The sequence below is a fragment of the Tenrec ecaudatus genome, chromosome 11 (assembly GCF_050624435.1).
Source record: "Tenrec ecaudatus isolate mTenEca1 chromosome 11, mTenEca1.hap1, whole genome shotgun sequence".
Lineage (NCBI taxonomy): Eukaryota > Metazoa > Chordata > Mammalia > Afrosoricida > Tenrecidae > Tenrec > Tenrec ecaudatus.
In genome coordinates, this window is record NC_134540.1 from 2,637,365 (window position 1) to 2,658,793 (window position 21,429).

The window sequence follows — 21,429 nt, forward strand, 5'->3', positions numbered from 1 at the left end:
ACCAGGCTGTCACGAGGTCCAGTGAGCATCCCCAGCAGATGGGCACAGGTGGCCGCCTTCTCCCTCATGCAGGGCCCTTGGAGAAGCTGGTGAAGACATGGAGTGGAATGAATGCATTTTGCATGCACTCAGGGAAGCTCCCTTATGTAGGTTATGTACATATCTGTCACATAGCACATCCATGTCTTTAGCCGTCCTCCTTCCCCCTCTTCCCTCCTTCCCTCCAGTTCTGGACAGGACGGGAGAGGGAGTCCACCTGTGGGCTTGGGAGACATCCCACAGGGTCCTGAGCAGTTGACAAGGGAGTAGCTGCTTAATTACGCAGCATCATTTGTGGGAAGATGGCACCTGCCAGTGATGGTCTCTTTGTGGCACCCCATCTTTCTGTAAAGCCACAGTCTTCCCCGTAAAATCACAAGAAAGCGACTTGTACAAAGGCATGCGTGGGGTCCCCTGGTCTTTGACACAGTCCTGCGCTCTCCTGGGTGACCGCACCCTCCCTGCACCACCTCCCAGTCTGCCAGGAAAGGGGCCCCGCATCCCTGCCTGGACTTGCTCCCCGTCAGGGAAGCAGAATGCACGTTGCAAAAGCACACAGGGCAAAAGCCATTCCTCACGTGACCATGTCTCTGGTTTCGGAGAAGCCTGCCCATCCCGCGATCCTTCGTCTCTCTTCAGGTTTTCTTGTAAAACCTTTTGATCTTTCTAGCTATAAATTCTCTCCCCAACTCTTTGTACTACTTTTGAAGCTCAGTCAGATGTAAAACAAGGCCCAGTCGTCGAAGACCTCTCAACAGGGTCTTCTAGAAGCTCTCCACAGCTCTGTGAAGGGGAGGGCCAGTGGTTGAATTGAGCTGACAATGGAAAGGTCAGCAGTTCTAACCCACCCGCTGCTCCAGGGGAGAAAGATGAGGCTGCTTGCTCCCGTGAAGGTTGACCGCCTCAGAAACCCAGTAGGGCAATTCTGCCCTGTAGGGCAGTCCTGGTGTGTAGTTAGAGGGCTGTGATCTCTGCCCTGTGCTGCTCAGTTCCCTCGTACCTTGTGTGTTCCTGTTCCACACGTATGCACACTTGTCTGTGTTCATCTTGACTAAATGCGTCGGAATATGCTGCTGCGCGTGTGTACGTGTGCACACCTGTGTAGACTTAGACAGATCACCTCCACCGCTGCTTTCTCTGTATCCTCTCCTTCCCAAGGAATCCTTCTCGGCACTTGGGCTTCTCTGACCCCAGAGGCCTTCACCTTGGGCAGGGGCACAGTCTGTCTGCCTAAAGCACCATCAGGAGGCAGCACCACACAGCCATAGCTCTGCACTCGCCACCTGCGTTCTGCGGAAGCAAGAGGCTCGAAGAGACCTGTGCATCCACTTTGCGGATCTTATTGCTGGCTCTGCTTTTGAACTCGTCATCCTCTCTTTTCTTTCTAAGTCATTTTACTGGGTGCTCTTGGGGCGCTTACAGCATCCCATGCAGCAGTACATATGTGGCCACCATCATTTTCTAAACATGTCCATCTATTTGAGCTCTTGGCATCAGCTCCTCCTCTTCCCCTCCCTCTTACCCTTGTGACCCCTTGCTAACTTATAATTTATTGTTTTTATGTCTTACATTGACCGCTATCTCCCTTCATCCATGTTTCTATTTTCATCCCCCTGGGGGTAGGTGTGGATTATGCATTGATCATTGGGATCAGTTCCCTTTTTCCCCTCTTCCCCTCTCCTCCCTACCCTCCTGGGGGGGTACCCTCCTCCCACTTCTGTTCCTGAGGGGTTTATCCTAGCCTACCTGGGTCCCATGTGTCGTGAGCTCTTATCTGTACCAGTGCATATGTGCCAGTCTAGCCAGAACTGAAAGGCAGGACTGGGGTCATGACAGTGGGGGGTGAGGAAGCCTCAAAGAACCAGAGGAGTATTGCGTGTCATCGGTGCTACACTGCACCATGGTTGACTCATCCCTTCCTTGTGACCCTTCTGTGAAGGGATGTCCTACTGCTTGCAGATGGGTTTGGCGTCTCTGCTCCAGCCCCTCTCATTCTCAACAATGTTTTTGTTTCTTTTGGGTCTTCTGGTGTCTGTTACCTGATTCTGTTGACACCTCATGATCATGTGCTTTTTCCATGTGGGCTTGTTGCTTCTCTGCTAGATGGCCGCTTGTTTAACTTCAAGCCTTTAAGATCCCAGACGCTATATTTTTTGATAGCTGGGCACCATCAGCTTTCTTCATCACATTTGCTTATGTACCTATTTTGCCTTCAGTGATCATTTTGGGAGGGTGAGTATCACAGAATTCCAGGTTGTTAGAACAAAGTGTTCTTGTGTTGAGGGAGGGCTTGAGCAGAGGCCCAGAGTCCGTCCACTTTCTCAATGTATTTCCATATAATTATATGTACCTATGCCAATACCTCTATTTTTATGAATTAATATATTTACATAAGTGCACACCTATGGTTCTACCTATTTCCATAGCTTTGCTTTCCTGTTTCCTGTTACCTTCCTCCTGACCCACCGTCACGGTTGTCCTCCTTCTGCCTCTTAGTAATTCTTCTCAGCTAGATTGCTGTTACTTCAACACCACTGGAATCTCGATGTCCTCCTCATTGTTGCTTTAATTCCCTAGGTGTTCCCCTGTCTATGGTGTTGCTTGCTCACCTATCCTTTCCCCCGCCTCCTCCTCCCCCCAGGTCCCTCCAGAGTCCCATTGCTTCTCTTTGGGCTTGCTTCCCATGCCTATCATTATCAGTAGGCAAAACACTCTTAATTTTCTGATCAAACAACAGGAGTACCGGCGGGTGATTCTACCTCGATGTCACCTTGACTCCTCCCAACTCATTATCTTCACGAGCCCCTGCCTGGTGTGCAGTCTATAAACATAGGAGAGTTGCCAATGAAAATCTCTGCCTCTCACTGCCCCCTCTAGTGGGCCCGCCCCTCCAGTGGGGCTGACCACCAAGGCTGGCGTGGGTCTAAGCTAATAAGATAGACTTCCACTTAGTGAAGCCCCATACAGCTCTGGTTTGTGTCAGTAGCATTGTTTTATTGGATTTGTTTCCTTTTTAATAAGCAACCTTTGTAGTTTTTTTATGGCCTGGCTCATAATAAAAATACTTGTGTGTTAAGTTGAAATCTTGGGGCTGATTTCAAAATAGCAGCGCAACACCAGCTCTTTATCTTTGATGTTTCTTCAAAGCCACATGGTCTATGGGGAAGACTTGGTTGTATTATTTTGACGGTGTAGTGTAGTGGGCTTAAATATTTAAAGTTTGTTTCTCTCTGGTTTAATGACTATAGACTTGGAGGGGTGAAGTTCAAGTTTAACATTTAGATAAATTTGGAATGAGTTTTAGGTTTGATAGGTTATAAAAGTCTGTCTCAATTGTACTCAGGTTTTTTGCTATTGAAGAAATGACTGGTTTTCTAAGCCTAGTCACTGCCCCGTGGCAGCGGGGGCTAGTGATTTCCAGAATCCCCAGAGACTTATCCAGGGAGATTCTATCTTCTACAGAAGATCCTGGGTTATTGTATTTTTGCATATGACTCAGGCGCGTTCTTCTGTGGCGTTCACAGATCTTCTCTAGATTATGTATAGCACCTAATACAGCATAAACACTAAGTAGTGCTTTGCATCTCCCTTAGCCTTGGGTGGGAGGCTTTGCTCTGACCATTTGATCTCCCGCCCCACCCCTTTGAACATTTTTGATCTGCAGTTAGCTGCATCCATGATGCAGAGAGCCAGCTGTTCATGTAAGGAAACCACTGGCGATGTGCTCCCTCGAGCGCGCAGAAGCGTACTGTTCCTTGATGACCAGAGAGCCTGCCAGCCTCTGTCGTGTGCTGGCCTTCGGGGTTGCCATGCCTGGGATGCTCACAACCGAGGCCAAAGTGTCTGAGAAAGTGTGTGCAGCCCGCACTGGTCAGTGCTACCTTGTCTGGACTTGTCACTCTTTGCTTGGTCATGTTCAGTGACATTCAGACAGATACTTGGTGCAAGAAGAACAGATAGTTTGAGCTTTGTGATTCGGGGGATATATTTGGGGTAATAATTTAGAAAATGTTCTTTTCCATGAAAATAATATAGCTGTGCCCATTGTGAATGGAACAGGAAAGGGAGATGGCATTGAGGAATTAATAGGTACCCTGCTGGGTGATGGTTTGTTTCATTTCCCTTTACAAGATAGGATTGGCATACCCTTTTCTTTTTAAATTACGTACCTTATAAACAATTGGCCTCTCTGCATGTCTATTTTTTCCCCTTTAAAATATCCATAGGATCTTTGTGAATGAGGGGGAGTGTGGAATGGAGACCAAAGCCCATCTGTAGGCAACTGGACATACCCTTAGAGAAGCGTCGTGGGGAGGAGACGAGACAGTTAGGGTGCAGGGTAGCAATGAAAAAACATACCATTGTCCTCTAGTTTTGTTTACCCCCCATCCCCCCCTACTATCATGATCCCAGTGCTACCTTACAAATCTGGCTAGACCAGAGGGTGTACACTGGCACAGATAGGAACTGCAAACACAGGGAATCCAGGACAGATGAACCCCTCAAGACCAATAAAGAGAGTAGTGATACGAGGAGGGGAAGAGAAAGGCGAGGTAGAACGGAAAAACCGATCACAACGATCTACATATAACCCCCTCCCTGGGGGACGGACAACAGAAAAGTGGGTGAAGGGAGACACTGGATAGTGTAAGACATGAAGAAATAATATAAATTATAAAGGGTTTGTGGGGGAGTGAGGATGGGGGAGGGAAGGGAAAAATGAACAGATACCAAGGGCTCAAGTAGAAAATGTTTTGAGAACGATGAAGCAACAAATGTACAAATATGCTTGACACGGTGGATGTATGTATGGATTGTGATGAGTTGTACGAGCCCGCAATAGAATGATCAACAAGTATTTCTAGAGCTCCATAGGATGGTGGGCGGGATCTTGTGTGTTACGTGCAGTGGAATCTGAAAGAGCGGGAGGTGGTGGTTCTTGGGGCTCTCTCTTGCTATCCCCCTTTCTCTACAGTGCAGTCATTAAACAGGTTCCGTTCAGTGGGGCCCGTGGTCAGATGTTTGGAACCTAAGACTTTGTCACTTTGCCTGGTTTGTCAGTTTTGAGAGCAGACCTGCAACAATATCTGGTTGGGATTTTTTGCCCCTGAGTTTGGAAAGTGTGTCATAGGTGGGGTCCAGTGGACACCCAGCATCTGCACTTCGCCACCGCTGACTGCCCTGTTTGATGTGTGTATAGACAGTAGCTCTGAACACAGTGGCGGACATTCCGAATACAGCCAGGACTGTGGACGTTGGAAGGTTTTCATGGAATTTTGTTTTCATTGCTTAAGTAGAAATTCAATTTCTTCATTTACATGAGCAATCTTCTCTTTTTGTTCCCTCTCCTCCTAACCAAGTGTGCTCTCTGAATGATACCCGATGTGACCATTAAGTACAGGTAGTCCCGACCCGGGATGGGGTTCCTGCACGAAGACTCGGTGATAAGTCTGCTCAGACGTAAGTTGGATACCTCCTTTCCTCCCGCTTAATGCCTTTCAGTATCTTTAAAAACTCCATTTCTTAACATCTGTGAGTGAACACCTCAGAATGCTGACAGCAGTAAATGAGGTATTGCAACATCTGTATGTGGAACTTATTACTAAGGATAAGCTGTACAAGAAGAAAACCAAGCCCCATGTGGTCTAGTACAGTTTCACCATACAGAGAAGATAGTCGCTGATTAGCTCTATTGTGTCTCCCAGCATAACCTACCTGCACCAGACCGGGGCCTTTGGGGTCCAACTCCCAGCGACCCAATAGGGTGGAGCAGAACTGCCATGGGGTATCCACGCTTCTCTTTACAGGAGGAGATCACCGCATTACACCGGCCTGACCAGTCTCTCCACACTCTCTCCAGCATTCTCTGGTTTCTGTTGGTTTTTTGAACTTTGAGGTGGTAGCTTATCACTATCCTGATTTACATACATCTCTCAAATGGCTAATGTTCATGAGTGTTTTCTTCACGTGTGTGTTGGCTATCTGAATGTGTTCTTTGGTGAAGCGCCTGTCATGTCTTCTAGCCATTTAAAAATAGAATTATTTATCTTTTTCTTGTTCAGGTGTTGAAGTGTTCTGTAAATTTTAGAGATTACTCCTTGTTTGATATGTCACTGCCAGAAATTTTTTCCTAATCTGTGGCTTCTATTTTCACTGGTTTGGTGAAATCTTTTGATGTACACAAGTGTCTGATTTTTGGAGGTCCCAGTCCTCTAATATTTCTTCTGTTACTGTCTGTTTTTCTTATGTTTGATACTGTATTTATGTCATATGTTGGAACTCCTACATTTCTCACCATTTTTGCATTGATGATCTCTAGATTTAACACTTAGGTCTGTAATATTGAGTTTGTTTTTGTATATGGTGTGAGGTATGGCTTCTGTTTCAGTCTTTTGCAAGTGGATATCCAGTTTTGTCAGCACCATTTGTTAAAGAGACGAACTCATCCCCACTGATTGTTATTTGGTTCTTTGTCAAAGATTATTTCTGAGTTCTCAATTCTATTCTGTTGGTCTATGTATCTGTTACTGTTTTGACTACTGTGGCTGTGTAGTAGGTTTCAGGTTAGTGTTTGAGAAACCCCCCCGCCCCCCACACACTGTGTTCTTCTTTAGTGGCGCTTTGCTTACCCAGGTCTCTTTCCTTTACATATGAAGTTGGTGGTTAGTTTTATTTTTTTAATGTTTTTTCATCCCTTTAAAGACTGATACTAGAATCTGGATCAGGATTGTATTTCATCTGTCGATTGCTTTGGGTGATAATGACATTTTCAAAATGTTAACTCTTCCTATTTATGAGTGTGGCATGTTCTTCCATTTATGCAGGTCTCTCTTGGTTTCTTAGTGTTTTGTATGTGTTTAGGAGTTCTGGTGGTGCAGTGGTTATGAGTTGGGCCGAAATCTGCAGGGTCGGCAGTTTAAAGCCACCAGCTACTCCCACAGTTGACAGTCTCGGAGACCCACAGGGTGTCCCCTAGGAGTCAGCATCGACTCACTGGCAGTACACTTGGTCTTGGTTTTTATGTCTCTGTCTTTGTTTCTTTGGTTAGATTTGTGCTCCATACCTGTGTCCTTTGGTTAGCTATTCTAAGTGGTATGGTTTTCATGACTTCCTTCGTAGAGTTCTCTGTGAGTGTAAGAAACCCAGCTGGTTTCTGTGTGTCGACCGTGTGCCCTGCCATGTTGCCGAGCCTTTCAGTTAGTTTCAACAATTTCCGTGCCGAGTCTTTGAGATTGTCTCTGCATAGGACGGTACCATCCACAAGTAGCGAGAATCTTACTTCATTGCCGGTTTGGAAGCCTGTAACTTCCTTTTCTTCCCTGAGCGCTCTGGCGCAGACTTGCAGCACACTCGGGAAGAGGAGTGGGGCAAAGGCTCCCTGTCTGCTTCCTCAAGGGCAGCGCTTTCAGTGTCTTTCCCTTGGTGGTGGTGTCGGCTGTTGGTTTTGTGCATGGGGCCTGTAGTAGGTAGTATCTCTACTCTGTCATCCGTGGTTACTTGGAGTCAGATGTACTTGCTGTCACCCAACAACAGCGAGTATGCTGACTTGTCAGTGCAGTCGAGTAAGGCCGTTGGTAAAGAGCCATCTGGAGTGCTGGGTTTTAGGTAAGATTTACACACGTTTTTGCAACATGCTTTCCGTTGGATTATTTACATACCTGTTTTGCTCAAATTGAAAATTCAAAAATATTCTCTGCTTTTAATTAGCGCATAAAATATGCTACATCCAGTAAATGAATGCTTAACCACATGTTTGTTTTGTTGATCAATTTCCAGGCACTATATTCTAAAAAAGGGCAAAACTATTTGTAAATGGTCTCTTCCTTTGACATCCCCTCATTAAGTAGGTGTCATAAAATTACATCAATTTTCTGAATTTCTGTTAAAATAAACATGGTTTTATTTTCTTCTTTTTAATACAGATAGAAGCATTCTTTTTCTTTGTTGTTGCAAATCTGTTTCCTAAGCTTAAAGATGAACATAATGCCTAGTTGCTTTAAGATTGCATCATACAAAACAGAACGAATTAAACAGATTCTGCAGAGAAAGCCTTCATATGCAGAATGAATAATGCTACCCTTGCTCATTTGCCTATTTTTAAAGGTTAAGTTGGAAAATTAAAGGTCTGGATTGCTGTCCTTGTTTGAATTCTTCAGAGTCGTTTGTATTTTTCAATGGATTTCACACGAAAGAAGAAAGGACATTGTTTCCTTGAGGTGAAAAGTTTCCGTTTGGATTCTGGAAAGCAGCAAGCACGGGGGTCAGTCAGAAAGTGTGACTACAGAGTCGTGGGAACCTTCATTACACAGAAAGATCAAAATGTGAAGCTGTCGCCTCTCAACATCTCCTCCATCTCAGTCTCGGCACTTCTGAGGGTAATGCTTCCATCCGTCTAGTGCCTGTTCTCCCCCCTCCCCCAAGCATTCTGTGCTCTTTGATTTAGACCACATCCTCAAGGGACCCGAATTAAGCTCCTTTTAAATGCTCCCTGAGTTTGGGAACAAATGCGCGTGTTGGAGAGCGGGGGCAGGGCTGGGTGAGGTGCAGGGGCGCTCACAGGACACTTGGCTGCTCTGGGAGGCCGAGCAGGTGTGGTGGGGACATTTCCTTGGTGCAGCACTTTTGGTCTTTTTCTCAGCAATGTAGTTTTCGATTTTGTTAAAACCTACTCCTCGTAAGCTTCCATGATGGTCCTGCATCCTCTAAGGACCTCTATCGGGATGAGCCCTTGGCAATCCTGAAAAACAGTTACTATAACTTTGTGAGCCGGCTGCTTTAGCTGGCCCAGTCGATCCCCTCTGAAGTCCCTGTGGGTGGACCTTGCTCTCTGGGTCCTACTGGAAGATGGAAGTCATTCATGCCGCCAGACAGTCTTCATTAACTTCCACCTCCCTTCTTGGGGAGGATCTGTTCTCGGAGTAACTGGTCTTTGAGCAGTGCTTTTTGCTGCGCCCATCACGCCTGGAGCTGGCCGAACCAAGATGTCCTTTATTTTGAAGTCACAATAAAAAGCTCTCCGCTGGTTGCAGACATGTCTCAATGGCTTGCTTTGGAATAAACCTGTGCCTGTGTGAACTGGAACCGGTAGCAGCCCCTTTTGATGCACCTGTGTACATAGGGAGGGAATGTCAGCAAATAAATGCAGTACAACACCGGCGAAAATGTGGCTTAAAACACTGTATGTGGACGATATGCCAATTTGAAGACTCAGGAAATTGGTAGGTGGTCTGGCTTAAATGTTTGGGTGATGCTTACAAGAATGAAAATGTTCTGCCCCACATTTTGAGGGCTAGAAGCACCCAGTGAAGGTCTTGATGGGACCATATTCTCCCCAAAGGTTAGGGCCCCTGGTGTTGCTTGGTTTGTGGTGTGATTCTTTGTCACCTGGCCACCTTCCTGTGTCTCTGCCTCTTCTCATAGTGAGTTAGGGACTGCCCTACTCCAGTATGACCTCAGAGTAACCAGAGTAACGGGTATTGGGTGTTAGAACTTCAGCTGATCTTATTAGTGAACATGCTTGTCTGTCACAGCTGTTGTTCACCTAGAGGGGCAAAAGCCGCAAGTTGACCCGGGCTGTGTCAGAAGCCTGCCGGGAATGTACATTGTTAATTACTGATAAAGGAATTGGGGGGGGGTCGGTTTTATATTCTAAGGCATGATAGGAAATGCATTGTTAGACTGGAAGCAGTGCAATGTTCAGGGAAGTGCTGTGGGCTAGGTGTTAGACTGTCAGCTACAGTGTTGGTGATTCAAACCCACCATTCTCTCCAAGGGAGGGAGATGAGATTCTGCTCTCATACACCTTCAGAGTCTAGGTGAGGAAATGGTGTCGGGATCACAAAGGGCTCCTCTAGGTATACAAAGGAGAAGGAGAATCCAGATCCACACCAGGCTAAGGTCAATAGCTATATGGCAGAGGTCAGGCATGCCTCCACCCTCCTTTCTTTTCCCTAATCTGACACCGGCCACTTCTCCACACTAATCTACTTCTCTGCAGTGGACACATACAACTCAGTACCAAGTTTTTATGGGGGTTTCTGGGGAAGCTAACAAGTTATACAACAGTAAGGATACAGGTTTTTTGTCCAAAGCACCTCTTCTCAGCCATGCTGGCAAGCATTTCTCTATGGTCCTCAGCCTCATGGGCCCTTGACCTTTGCTGCTGTGGGCCAGGAAACCACCCCTCTGCCCCATGGCTTCTCTCAGTGCTGCTCTTCTGCTTGCTCAGGTTCACGGCCTCAGCAGGGCTCCTCTGCTCTGGCTCATAGTCGCAAGGCTGAGGCCTCTGCTGCCTCCCCATCTCCAGACAGGGATCTTGCTCCACTTGTGGCTCTTCTTTCCTGATGGTCACTGGATTCTGTCTTCCTACTTCTGACACGACTTACTGATAGATCCCAAGGAATGGCAAAGCTGACCAGCCCCCAAGTTAGAAGGGTGGGTGTGAGAAAGACCTTCAGTTTGCTAGCACACCATGGTCTGACATTGCGTCATCTGAAGATGAGTCACAGCTATGACTGAAGCTTGGGCAGGTCACTTGATTTTTCTGAAGACTGTTCTGATCGTTAGAAGACGCCAGTGCCTTCTCCGTGTGTAACAGGTGGCTTGATGAAATGGGACAGGGGTGCTAGCAGTTGATGTATTCAGGCCTGACTCATAGCGACCTCATGTATCACGGAACACAATGCTGCCTGGCCCTGCGCCTTCCTTACAGTATTAAGAATGTTGGCGCTCATTGTTGGAGCCACTGTGTCAGCCCATCTTAATGAGGGCCTCCTGGGTTCTCACGACCTCCTACTTTCCCAAGCATGCTGTCCTCTAGGGTCTGGTCTCTCCTGACAGCATGTCTGAAGCATTGCTTCTCAGTTGCATTCTGGCTGTACCTCTGGGCAGCTTTGTTTGTTCTGGCGGCCCACAATCTGTTCAGTAAACCCCAGCACTCTAATTTCAAAGGCGTCCGTTCTTCTTCGATCTTCCTTCTTCATTGTCCAGCTTTCATAGACCTAAGACCATTGAAAACACCATGGCTTGGATCAGGCGCACTGTAGTTCTCAAAGACGTTCATGGGAAATTCCTTGATGTTTCAGTTCCCTTCGTCCACGAACTTTGCGCCGCCCCCTCCGAGTTGCTCTGTCAGAATTTGAAAGAGACTGTTTGCAACAAGAGGCTTGGCCACTGCAGAGTGGGCAAAACCATGAAATCAACCGGTTGGTTTTTGCACTGAGTGGAAATGCTGGCACAGGTATAGAGAACAAAGGTGGTTGTCCAATCATGACACTGGTCTCAGCTACTCATGTTCTCAGCACGAAGAGCCAGGAGCCAACCTGTGTCGCAGGGCAGCTTAGGAACGACCATTTGTGATGATCCATGCACACACTTTTCTGCTCATGAGCACTGACACTGTTACCCTGCTGATGGGTGATGTGCTTGCTCTGGCCAAGTGGGATTGTCATTTTGTGCCACCGCATGTGATTCACTTCTTGATGCAATGTTGACTAGTCCACAGGAATCCATTTCTTGAAGGAAGGAAGGAGATTTAGTTTGACTGTTACAAGTCATGGGAGTAGAAAGCACTGCCCCCTCCTATTTTCCAGGGTGCCCTCTTCTGCCTTGGTTTTCAGACAGAGTATTCTGGGTCACGTGAGCCTGAGGTCATTTCACCTGGAGGTCTGAGCCCTGAGAAATGAGCCCATCCAGGTGGGAGTGGCTGCCTGCTTTCCATTTTTGTCACACAGGAGGTGGCAGAGTTGCCACCAGATTCAGTAGCAAGGGGAAGAGGAGGGCATCAGGTGGAAGCAGTTGGTGTGGGAGCGGGGGGAAAAGGATGTAGTTACATTTTAAGTGACACCAAGATAAACAGCTTGCTTGCCTGCTGAGGTTGGTTTCCTACGTGTGCACTGAAGTAGAAGAAATTACTGTACTAGAGGTAATAGGAAGAGAAGCCTGTCTCGGGGCAGGATAGCTAGGATAGCAGGAGCATCTGGAGGAGGAAGAAACTCCCTGGCTCTTTAATGAGTGGAGCCGCTGGCCCTGAGGAGCTCTGTGTCAGATGCCGTTCCATTGCTGTGCGGTTAGTGTGGAACATTCCAGAATTGTGTGTTTGCTTGTTACAATTTTCCCCGGGAGTGAAGCTGAGGTGTCCATGCCCCTCAAGATGGTTGCTGTCGTACTGACTCCAAGCCAACCTGAGTGCATGGAACGGAACACCACTCTGTCCTGCCTCTCCGAGTTAAGCTCATTTTTGCAGCCACCGCATCCATCCATAGCGCTGAGGGTCATCCTCTATTCCGCTGACCATCGAATTTATGAAGCGCAATGTCTCCTGATAACACGTCCAAAGTATGTGAGGTGAAGTCTTACCCACTTCGCTTCTAAGTCTCGTTAGCTTAGCATTCTAGCTGTACTTCTTACAACACAGATTTATCTTCTGGCAGGCCACCGTATATTTGCTGTTCTTCATCATAATTCAAGCCTGTCAGTTCTCCTTTATTGATGGACCCTTTTTTGCATGAATTTGAGGTGACTGAAAATATGATGACTGAAGACAGGTACACATTAGTTTAAAGCTACATCATTGCTTGTTAACATTTTCAAGAAATCATTTGCAGCTAATTTGCTCAATGTGATGAATACGTAGTTTAATTTCTTGAGAGTTGCTTCCATGGGTATTGATTTTGGATCCAAGTAAAATGAACTCATTTACAATTTCAATCTTTTGGTCTGTTTGTGAGGATGTTTGCTTTCTGAAAGCTGCAGTCGCTGATGTTCGCCAGTAAAGCCTTCAAGTTCTCTTTGCTTTCAGGGAGGTAGGGGTATCCTCTCTGCACCACAGGTGGTTAGTCTCCCTTGGGCAGGATGGGCCATCTGGGAGCCAAACGACCCTTTCACAGGGGTCGCCTGATTCAGAACAGTAGCAAAATTACAGTGATGAAGTAGCAACAAAAATGATTTTATGGTTGGGGAGTCATAACCACATGAGGAACTGTATTAAAGGGTCAAGGCATTAGGAAGGTTGAGAACCACTGCTACGCAGAAAACACCTTGGAAAACAGGCTGAGGAAACTTTGGGTCAACGAACCAAAATTTCCAAGAGTCGACTGCGCACACTAAATTTCTACACCTGCCTGCGGTTCCGCGTTGGGTTGCGATCTGCACGTGCGGTCAGCAGCTGGCCGACCCCAGCCGCTCCGAGGGAGAGGGTGAGGCGGTTCACTCCTGTGAAGAGTTCCACTCTCAGAAACCCACAGGGGCAGTCCAGAGATTATATATATATATATATATATTTTTTTTTCCTTGTGAAGCAGGTGCTCTGTGGGAAGAGGGGTGAGGCTGTCCGCACCCACACGGATTGGAAACCCTCGGGGCAGCTGGCCTCGGCCCTGCAGAGTCACTGAATAGGAAGGGTGTGCCTTATCTTGATTGGGGATGCCAGTCCCGCCCCACAGGGTGTCCCGTGGCCGCCCAGGTCCTCGCAGAGCCCCTTTGCCGGTGGAAAGCGCCAGCTCTGCGCATGTGCGCCCCTTTGAGCGGGAAGGCGGGGTCTGAGCAGCAGGAGCTCACCCCCTCGTGGCCCCCTGTGGCGGGCGGAAAGGTGCCCCCCCCCCCCCCCCCCCGTGTGGCAGAGACCAGCCCTTGGGCCTCCTGGGCCTGTGCATCAGACAAAGCCCTTCCCACACTCCTGGGGGTCTTCTTTGACGCCAAGTCGGCAATTGGCTTGAAAAAGAGGGAGTCCGGTGTTGGGATTGGCGGGATTTGTAGCCCAGAGCGTTCATGGCCCGCATGGCGACACAGGTCCGGCGAAGTGGCCTGCGTGCGCCCGGCCTGGTGCAGCGGAAGGCGGATGGACTAAACTGAGGGGACGCAACGCGAGCCTCGAGGCCCCTCTTCCCGGAAGCCAGGCCGTTCTGTGCGCTGCGGTGAGTAGCACACGCGGCGCGTTGCGGTGGTCCTTGAGTAGTGCCCCGTCCCCAGTCCAGACTGGCCGGCCTGGGTAGATGTTGAAGAAAACCAGCATGGAGCAAGAGCGAATTAGGCTGACTTTGACTTGTCTTTGTATCCACAGTTGACACATTAATAAAAATGATGAACAAGAGCCTTTGCCGTAATTGGGCGGAGGGAGGTTGGAGTGGGACGGAGGGAAGTGAGCGGGAGGTGATCCAGCTCAGTAGAGCCGGACGTCAAGACGTCGTTGTAAGTTCCCCAGAGGGCCAGTCTTAACGGCCCCGAACCAAACCCACCCATTGCCTTTGCGTTCATTCTGACTTAGCAACCCTTCAGGCTAGAGTAGGCCTCCCGGAGTAGGCTGCGAACTGCAGTCTACTTGAAACCAAGCTGAGGCGGTGTGTTCCCATAGAGACTCTTGGCCTCCTGTCTTTCTGCTCTGTCCCGTTGGGTCTCTGTGCAAGCAGATCGCCACGCATTACCCCACAGACCAGCTAACGGGTTGAAACCACCAACCTTCTAGGGAGAGACTGAGTTCTGAGCCACTGTGCCACCAGGGCGCCTTTCCAAGGCACTCCAAGTGAGCAGATCCTTAGTAAACCGTTCCGACGAGCATGTCGACACTGGCTAAGAAGGCTCGGAGGGGGGGCACTAACAGGAAGCCTGAAGGGCGTGTGCATTAGTCAGCTGCTCACCATAGACACAATGGAGGTCCACACTCAGCCCTTCATGTGTGACACCAGCATTCCCAGACAGGTGGGCAGACAGAATTGAAGTCGCCACGCTGTGAGCCACCTAGAAGACAGCCGGGAAGTGTGGTGGAGCCTTTCTGCGGGAAGGGCCGAGGTCCACCACAGAAGACCCACCAGCCTCCTGGCCGCAGGCGTAGACCCTCCACAGATCCACCTGGCAGTATCTCCTGGAACGTGGGATTCAAGAGAAGCAGGGCTTCTGGTGCAGGCCAGGAACGACATCTGGCCCCCCACAAAGGCAGTCCTTCCTGAGCCCATGGTCACGAGAATTATATGCCATCCTGCCTGGTCTGTAGGCCGTCTTCTCCATGGGAGCCATGGCTCCCTTGTCTGGAATCAACAAGTGGCTTCAAAGTGCTGACCTCTAGGTCAGCCGTGGAGTGCCTAATCATTGCATCACCGAGGATCCTCAATAGGTGAAAGGTGGTATGAATCCAGAAGTGGAGAGCTTGGAGCAAGCATCATGGTGGAGCCAGCTGCAGGCATGCGCTGAAGCAGAACCAAGAGCATGCTGGGTAGTAGTGTTGGGTGGGACCCACAGCGGTGGTTAGGATGCCAAGGTCCCTAAACGGAGGGAGGGCGGCTCCCTCAGCCCTCCTGGGTCAGTGAGCGTGACTATGGGTCCTGGTGTGAGCATGCGTCCCAGAGGCCACTGCAGGCATGCTTTGTTGCTCCTGCATCGCTTGCTTGGGGGCACACCCAACCTGGAGGAGAACTGCACAAAAGATGTACATACATGCCCTGCAGTGAGCACAGGAGCTGGAGCCTAAGGCAAAGGCCACGCATGCCTCCTCCCCTTCACACACTACTTCCTAGGCAGGCCCTGTCTGTCTGGGTGGCACAACCCCTGTCTGTCCATCCCCCAGTCACATTCTACTTTTAGGCAGGATTAGAAGTTTGCTGTACATCTTCCAGGCTCCATTTCAGTCTCGGAGGGAAAAGACGAGCACCTCTGCCCCCTACTGTCTGTCATTTTGTCCGTCTGCCCATCCATGGACTCACCATCTTGATTCTGTGGGAAAAGATGTATATGGCTGTCCCTACTGTCTGGCTTGCTTTCCCATCCAGCCATCTACCTGCCCACCCCTCTGCATCCACCCACCCACCCTCCTTTTATTGGAGACCTGTTGTGTTCAGACCGTGCACTACATGCCCTCTCATGCTCCCTCCCTCACGGGTCACCCCCTTAGCTTCTCAGCAACGTGACAAGTTTGAAGGAAGAGGTGGCTGGTCTGTGTGACAGGAGGTAATATGAGGGGCTTCAGAAGGTTCTTGGAATAATTCCATCTTTTAATTACATTTTTCAGGAGATTTTTTGAAGCTCCCTCATTCATACGTCTATTTCTGAGGCAATTACATTTCAGTAGAGAATTCCAGTAAGTTTGGCTTAATGGTTTCCCTATTCCCAACTCTTGTGTGGTTCATAGTGGAGGGAGGGAGAGATCACCTTGAGGCAGTTACGAAGGGAAGAACAAGAAGTGGGGACTGACTGGAAGCATCCAGAAACGCTCTGGCATGCAGGTACCCATGAGCACACCCACTGCCAGGGGAGTGCTGCCGCCTCGCAGGACGGAGCAGAGAATTTCTGTAGGTGGCATTTTTATGGGAGCACATGGCAACCCACCCATGTTTCTCTTAGGGAGCAGCTGGGGGTTAACCTTTGACCTGCAGACACCAGCTAAGAGCTTACCCATTGAGCAGGCAGGGCTCCTGTAAAGTGTTAAGAGTATAATCAAAAGTCTAAACTTGTTGGGTTGCTTGAAATAAGAGCCAGTAGATAACTCCAATCTTAGTAGAGTGACAGCACTGGTGAAGAATATTGAAAGGACCGCTGGCTGCCAGAAGCAGAAGCCAATCTGTCTTGGAAGAAGTACAGCCAGAAGGCTCCTTAGACGTGAGCATGGCGAGATTTGGCCTTATGTACTTTGGACATGTTGTCAGAATAGACTAGTCCCTGGAGAAGGCCTTTGGCCAGGTGGGTGGACACAGGTCTGCAACAATGTGAGGATGGCCCAGGCCGTGTCTCCTGCTGTCCATGCAGCTGCTGTGCATCACTCTCAACTCTATTATATCTGACAACGACATCATCATACATTCGAAGCAGCAGGTCCACTGAGCTGCTCACTACAAGGTCAGCAGTTTGAACTCACTAGTTGCTCCACAGGAGAAAGATGAATCTGAAAAAAAAAAAAAAAAGATGAGTCTGTCTACTCTCATAAGGATTTTAACGTCCTAAAGTCTAAGAAACCCAAAGGGGACATTCGAGTCTGCATCACAGGGTTGCAGTCACCTTAAAGGTGGAGGGGTACGATTGAACAAAGCCAGGTGCTGATTGTGGAACAGACTATCAAATGCTCATATGCAAGCTCTGGTTGAAACTAAAGAGAGTGAAACGAATCCGCTGGAGCCAAAGTAGGACCTTCAGTCTATCCCATCAGTTTTAGAGACCATCTCAAAACCAGAGTTGACATATCGAACACTCATGACTGAAGACGGATGAGCTGTGGGATGCCATCAAGAACGCAAAAAAATGCCCCAAACAAACAAAAAAAACCCAAAAAGAATGTTTGAAAAAATTGGGACATTTAGGATGCAAATCCTGAACTTAGATGAGTACCTCTTAATATCCTTTACTATTACCACAACTTAAAAATGTAGAACATTTAAAAAAGAAGAAAAATAAAAATGAAAAAGAACATCATGTGAAGAAAGCAAAAGATCACTAAAATCATAGGAAAGAAAGAAAAGACCACAGTGGGTGTCTGTCAGAAGAGACTTGCTAAAGCAGGTGGAAGGATGGATGACGTAAAGGCTGAACAGAGCCCCTCAGCTTGAGGAGAGCACAGCTTTTTATGACAAAACGGGTGGACATGTTAGAAGCCAAAAAGGAAGACCGTGCACAGCATGTCTCAAGCAGAACTAAGAAAATTCTAGCCTTGGGTCGCAGTCGATTGGGCAAAACGATGAGTGATGCAGGAAGCGTCAGAAGAAGATGGGTGGCATACACAGCCTCTGTGTGTGTGTGTGTGTGTGTGTGTGTGTGTGTGTGTGTGTGAGAGAGAGAGAGAGAGAGACAGAGACAGAGAGCTTGGTCAGCCATTTCAGGAGGTATTGAAGGAAGATGCCATGCTGCTCTGAAGGCATTGGTGATAAGCATTCAACCCCCCTCCTTGCCATCAAGCCAGTTCTGACTCATAGCTGCCCTGTGGAAGAACAGGGCCCTCGGGACTGACTGCCTACCAATGGAAATGTTTCACCAAACTGATGAAGCACTGGAAGCACTCTTGTCCGTGCCAAGAAATCTGGAAGACTGCTTATCTGCCTACCCGACTGGAAGAGATTCCTAACTCTGCCCATCCTAAAGAAAGGGGACCACATCATTGGTAAATTATCCGGCCGCATCATTAACATCACATACAATTAAAACGTTGCCAAAGATCACTTAATAAACAGTTGCAACAATACGTTGACAAAAACTGCCAGAAATTCAAGCCAGATTACAAAGAGCATGTGGAACTGGCCTCAGCTCCAGGCAAGGTGGCGGCCCAGGGAGCCCTGGGGCCAGTTGGAGGCCGCCCCCCCCCCCCCCCCCCCCCCGTCATTGGCTCACAGTAGCAGTCAAGTTTTCAGAAAGTCCTTTGGCACGCTATAAATCCATATTGATGATACTATTAGTACACATGTGTTGCTCTTCAGGTGGTTCCGAGTCGGTTGAGAGATGTAAAAAGAGATTTGGGGGTGGAAGTATCACTTTTTAATGCATGCAAATTCCATCATCCATGCCCATTTCCATTAGGGCTTCCTCCTGGCCAGCCAGGGACACTGTCCCCCTTGTGGCTGCTAGTGTTGTCAGCTCCAGAGTTCTCTGTTTGCCTTTTGGGCTTGAACCACTTAATGCTCTGTCGTGATTGCACCCAAAGGCCCCGGGAGCCATTTGAAGCCACAAGAACTTCGTCTGCGTCCTCAGAGCATGTGCCCCTCGCTCAGTGTGACAGGGAGGAGTGCAGTGGCTAAGCACTAGGCTGCTAACGGAGAGAGGTCAGGGGTTCAAACCCACTCCCAGGGAGAAAGATGCGGCAGTCTGCTTGGCTAACGATCTGCAGCCTTGGTGACTAGGGCAGCTCTCCTCTGTGAGTCACAGTGGGTGGCAGCATCTCAGCACTGTTGTGACCTGACTGACCCCTCTCTTCGGATCGTTCTCACCGCACAGTGACCCTGTAGGGCCGTGTGGAACTGCCCTCGTTGTAAACCTGGGAAACAGGAGCATCCTCTAGCAGAGGAACAGATGGAACTGCCGACCTTGTGGTTAGCAGCCCAGTGCTTGGACCACCAAGACCACCAGCGATCCACTGGGACCTGCGGACTCTTGTGGTTCATCAAGGAGGACCAGGACGGAGAACCAACTAAACAAACCCAGTGCCTCTGCTGGTGGGTTCGGGCATCCAGCCTTTTGGGTAGCAGCTTAACCCACGGGGCCACTCTGGACCCGTGAAGCCTAGTGATTAAGAGTGCAAGCTTTTTGTGCCGGAGACCTCTTCCACCTGCTGGAGGTTCTGGCGAGTCGAGTACCCCCTCACGTCTTCATCTGTGAAGTGGGGTTGTTGTGAAGATTAAATGTGATGGAAAACCTGCATCGTGGTGGGCGCATTGAGGGGGAGAACATGGAGTAACTAGTGACTAGGTAGGGGTTAGTGTGCCCTGGTGGCATCCTGGGCTATGCGCCGGGCTGCTATCCACAAGGTCAGTGGTTCAAATCCCCCAGCTTCTCTGTGGAAGAAAGACTGACAGTTTTCTGTCTTGCATGGCCACTGTGTGCTGGAATCTGCTCCATAGCTGTGGGTTGCGGGTGGTGATGGAGGCGGGGTGTGTGTGATGGCAACCCTTAGAGCGTGGAGAGGAGGAGTGGACGCAGCGTGACAGGCTCAGACCCAGAAGTAGACCAGGTACTGGGCGGTGGGCAGTCTCAGAAAGGAGCCTCAGCCCCGTGCCTGTGAGTCACAGCAAGCTGTGTGCAGCAGAACAAGACATGGCTGGGCCTGCGGCGTCCCCTCACTTGTGTCTGAGCCCAGTGTCACAGCCGCTGTGTCAGGCCACCTCATCGAGGGCCTTCCTCTTTTCAAAGCCCCTCTACTTGACCAAGCATGATGTCTTCTCCAGGGACTGTCTCGTGACATGTCCCTGACTTTTCCCTTCACCAAAAACTCAGGCCTGTCCCTTTTCTTCTGACTTGTTTTTTTTCCACTTCAGCTTCTGAGTCACTGCCTTTGTGTACACTGGCAGGTGTGACCAAATTTTTTATTTGGGTTTCTAGAAAAAAACTTTCTCTAGAAACTCTTGGCAGGGTGCAAGGAGCCCAGTAGCATCATGGGTTATATGTTGAGCAGCTAACTTCTTGCTATCAGTTCAAACCTACCAGCCACTCCACAGGAGAAAGTTGAGGCTGTCTCCCAGAAAGAAACCCACAGGGGCAGCTCTCCTCCGTCCTGCAGGGTCACCGTGAGCCGGCCTCGACTCGATGCCAGTGAGTTTGCGTTTCCCTGACCCCTTCTGTTTCCCTCGGGGAGCAGAGGGCTGCAAAGCAGAGTCCTGCGCGCTTTCCACTGCCGGGGGCTGAGTCACTTTCTTTGTTTGAAAATGGGGCTGGGGGTTTGGGAGCCTCTGCTTTAGAGCAAATGACCCCCAGTAGATGACTTTTAGAAGAAGCTCATTTTGCTGATTTACAGAGGTCATGTCCTTTGTTCCGTGGACGTCAGCTCTCCTGTCACCCATGTCCAGTGTGTCAGACCTCTGTTGAGATGTTCTGGGATCCATGTGGGAGAGACTCGACCTGTGATGTTCCGTGCCAGTCTCGGGAGATGACGCCGCCGTGGCCCAGGTCGGCTGTCAGCCCTGTGGACAGACTGCTTCTCTGAGGCTTCATTTCTTCCTTCCTCTGTAGCTTCTGGTGAGCGGAGACCAGTAATTGCGTCTTAGAGGCTGCTCACAAGCTGTTAAGACCCCAGACACTACTCAGCTCCATTAGGCTGTGCACCAGGAGCGGTTGTTGCAGGACTCTAGCGCCCCAAGCCTCTTAAGCCTGAGAATAAGTGTCCCCAAAGACGGCAGCTTAGCAAACCCTGTACCTGGTCCCGCGAGGTCGCTGTCAGAACCAGCTCAACAGCACACGGCAACAACAAAGGAATATAGATGGGTGTGTGTGTGTACGTGTGCACAGACACGTGATACTTTTTGGCTATATAAAATTCAGGTGTTAAGGTTTTTAGTATTCACCATATTTGGTTTTTCATCATCATCACGTACGTTGTCTTCTCGAGTCTGGCCTCCCTGTCCCTGGGCCCGGTCGACACTGGGCGAAGACTTGTCCATGTGTCTGTACTGCCAGCACCCTCCCCCACCCCAGCATCTCAAGCACCCTCTCACACCCCCTGTTCCTTGGCTGCTCTGTCTCTTGCTGTCCTGCCCACCTTGCCGGTGTTGGTCCTGTGCATCACTGCTCCGCAGTCCACCGTCGTTGTTGACGTCAGCTTCCGCTCCCAGAACTCTGCCGGTACTGCCAGGGCCCCTCAGCTGTGGGGATGGAGGCTGCAGAGGTTCACCCTCCACACGGCAGTGTGTCATCTAGTGAAGGAGTCTCTTGATTGGGGGTGGGGTTTGCAGGAATTTTGTTTGAGGTTTGGTGTGACTAGTGATGTGATTTTAA

The 21,429-nt window shown here is 49.2% G+C and overlaps 1 protein-coding gene across 4 annotated transcripts in view; it reads left to right on the forward strand.

Moving 5' to 3' along the window:
- The window catches only part of N4BP2L2 (NEDD4 binding protein 2 like 2), a 51,244-nt gene that overhangs the window by 20,047 nt on the left and 9,768 nt on the right, over nt 1–21,429 (forward strand). The gene's annotated exons all lie outside the window — the stretch shown is intronic.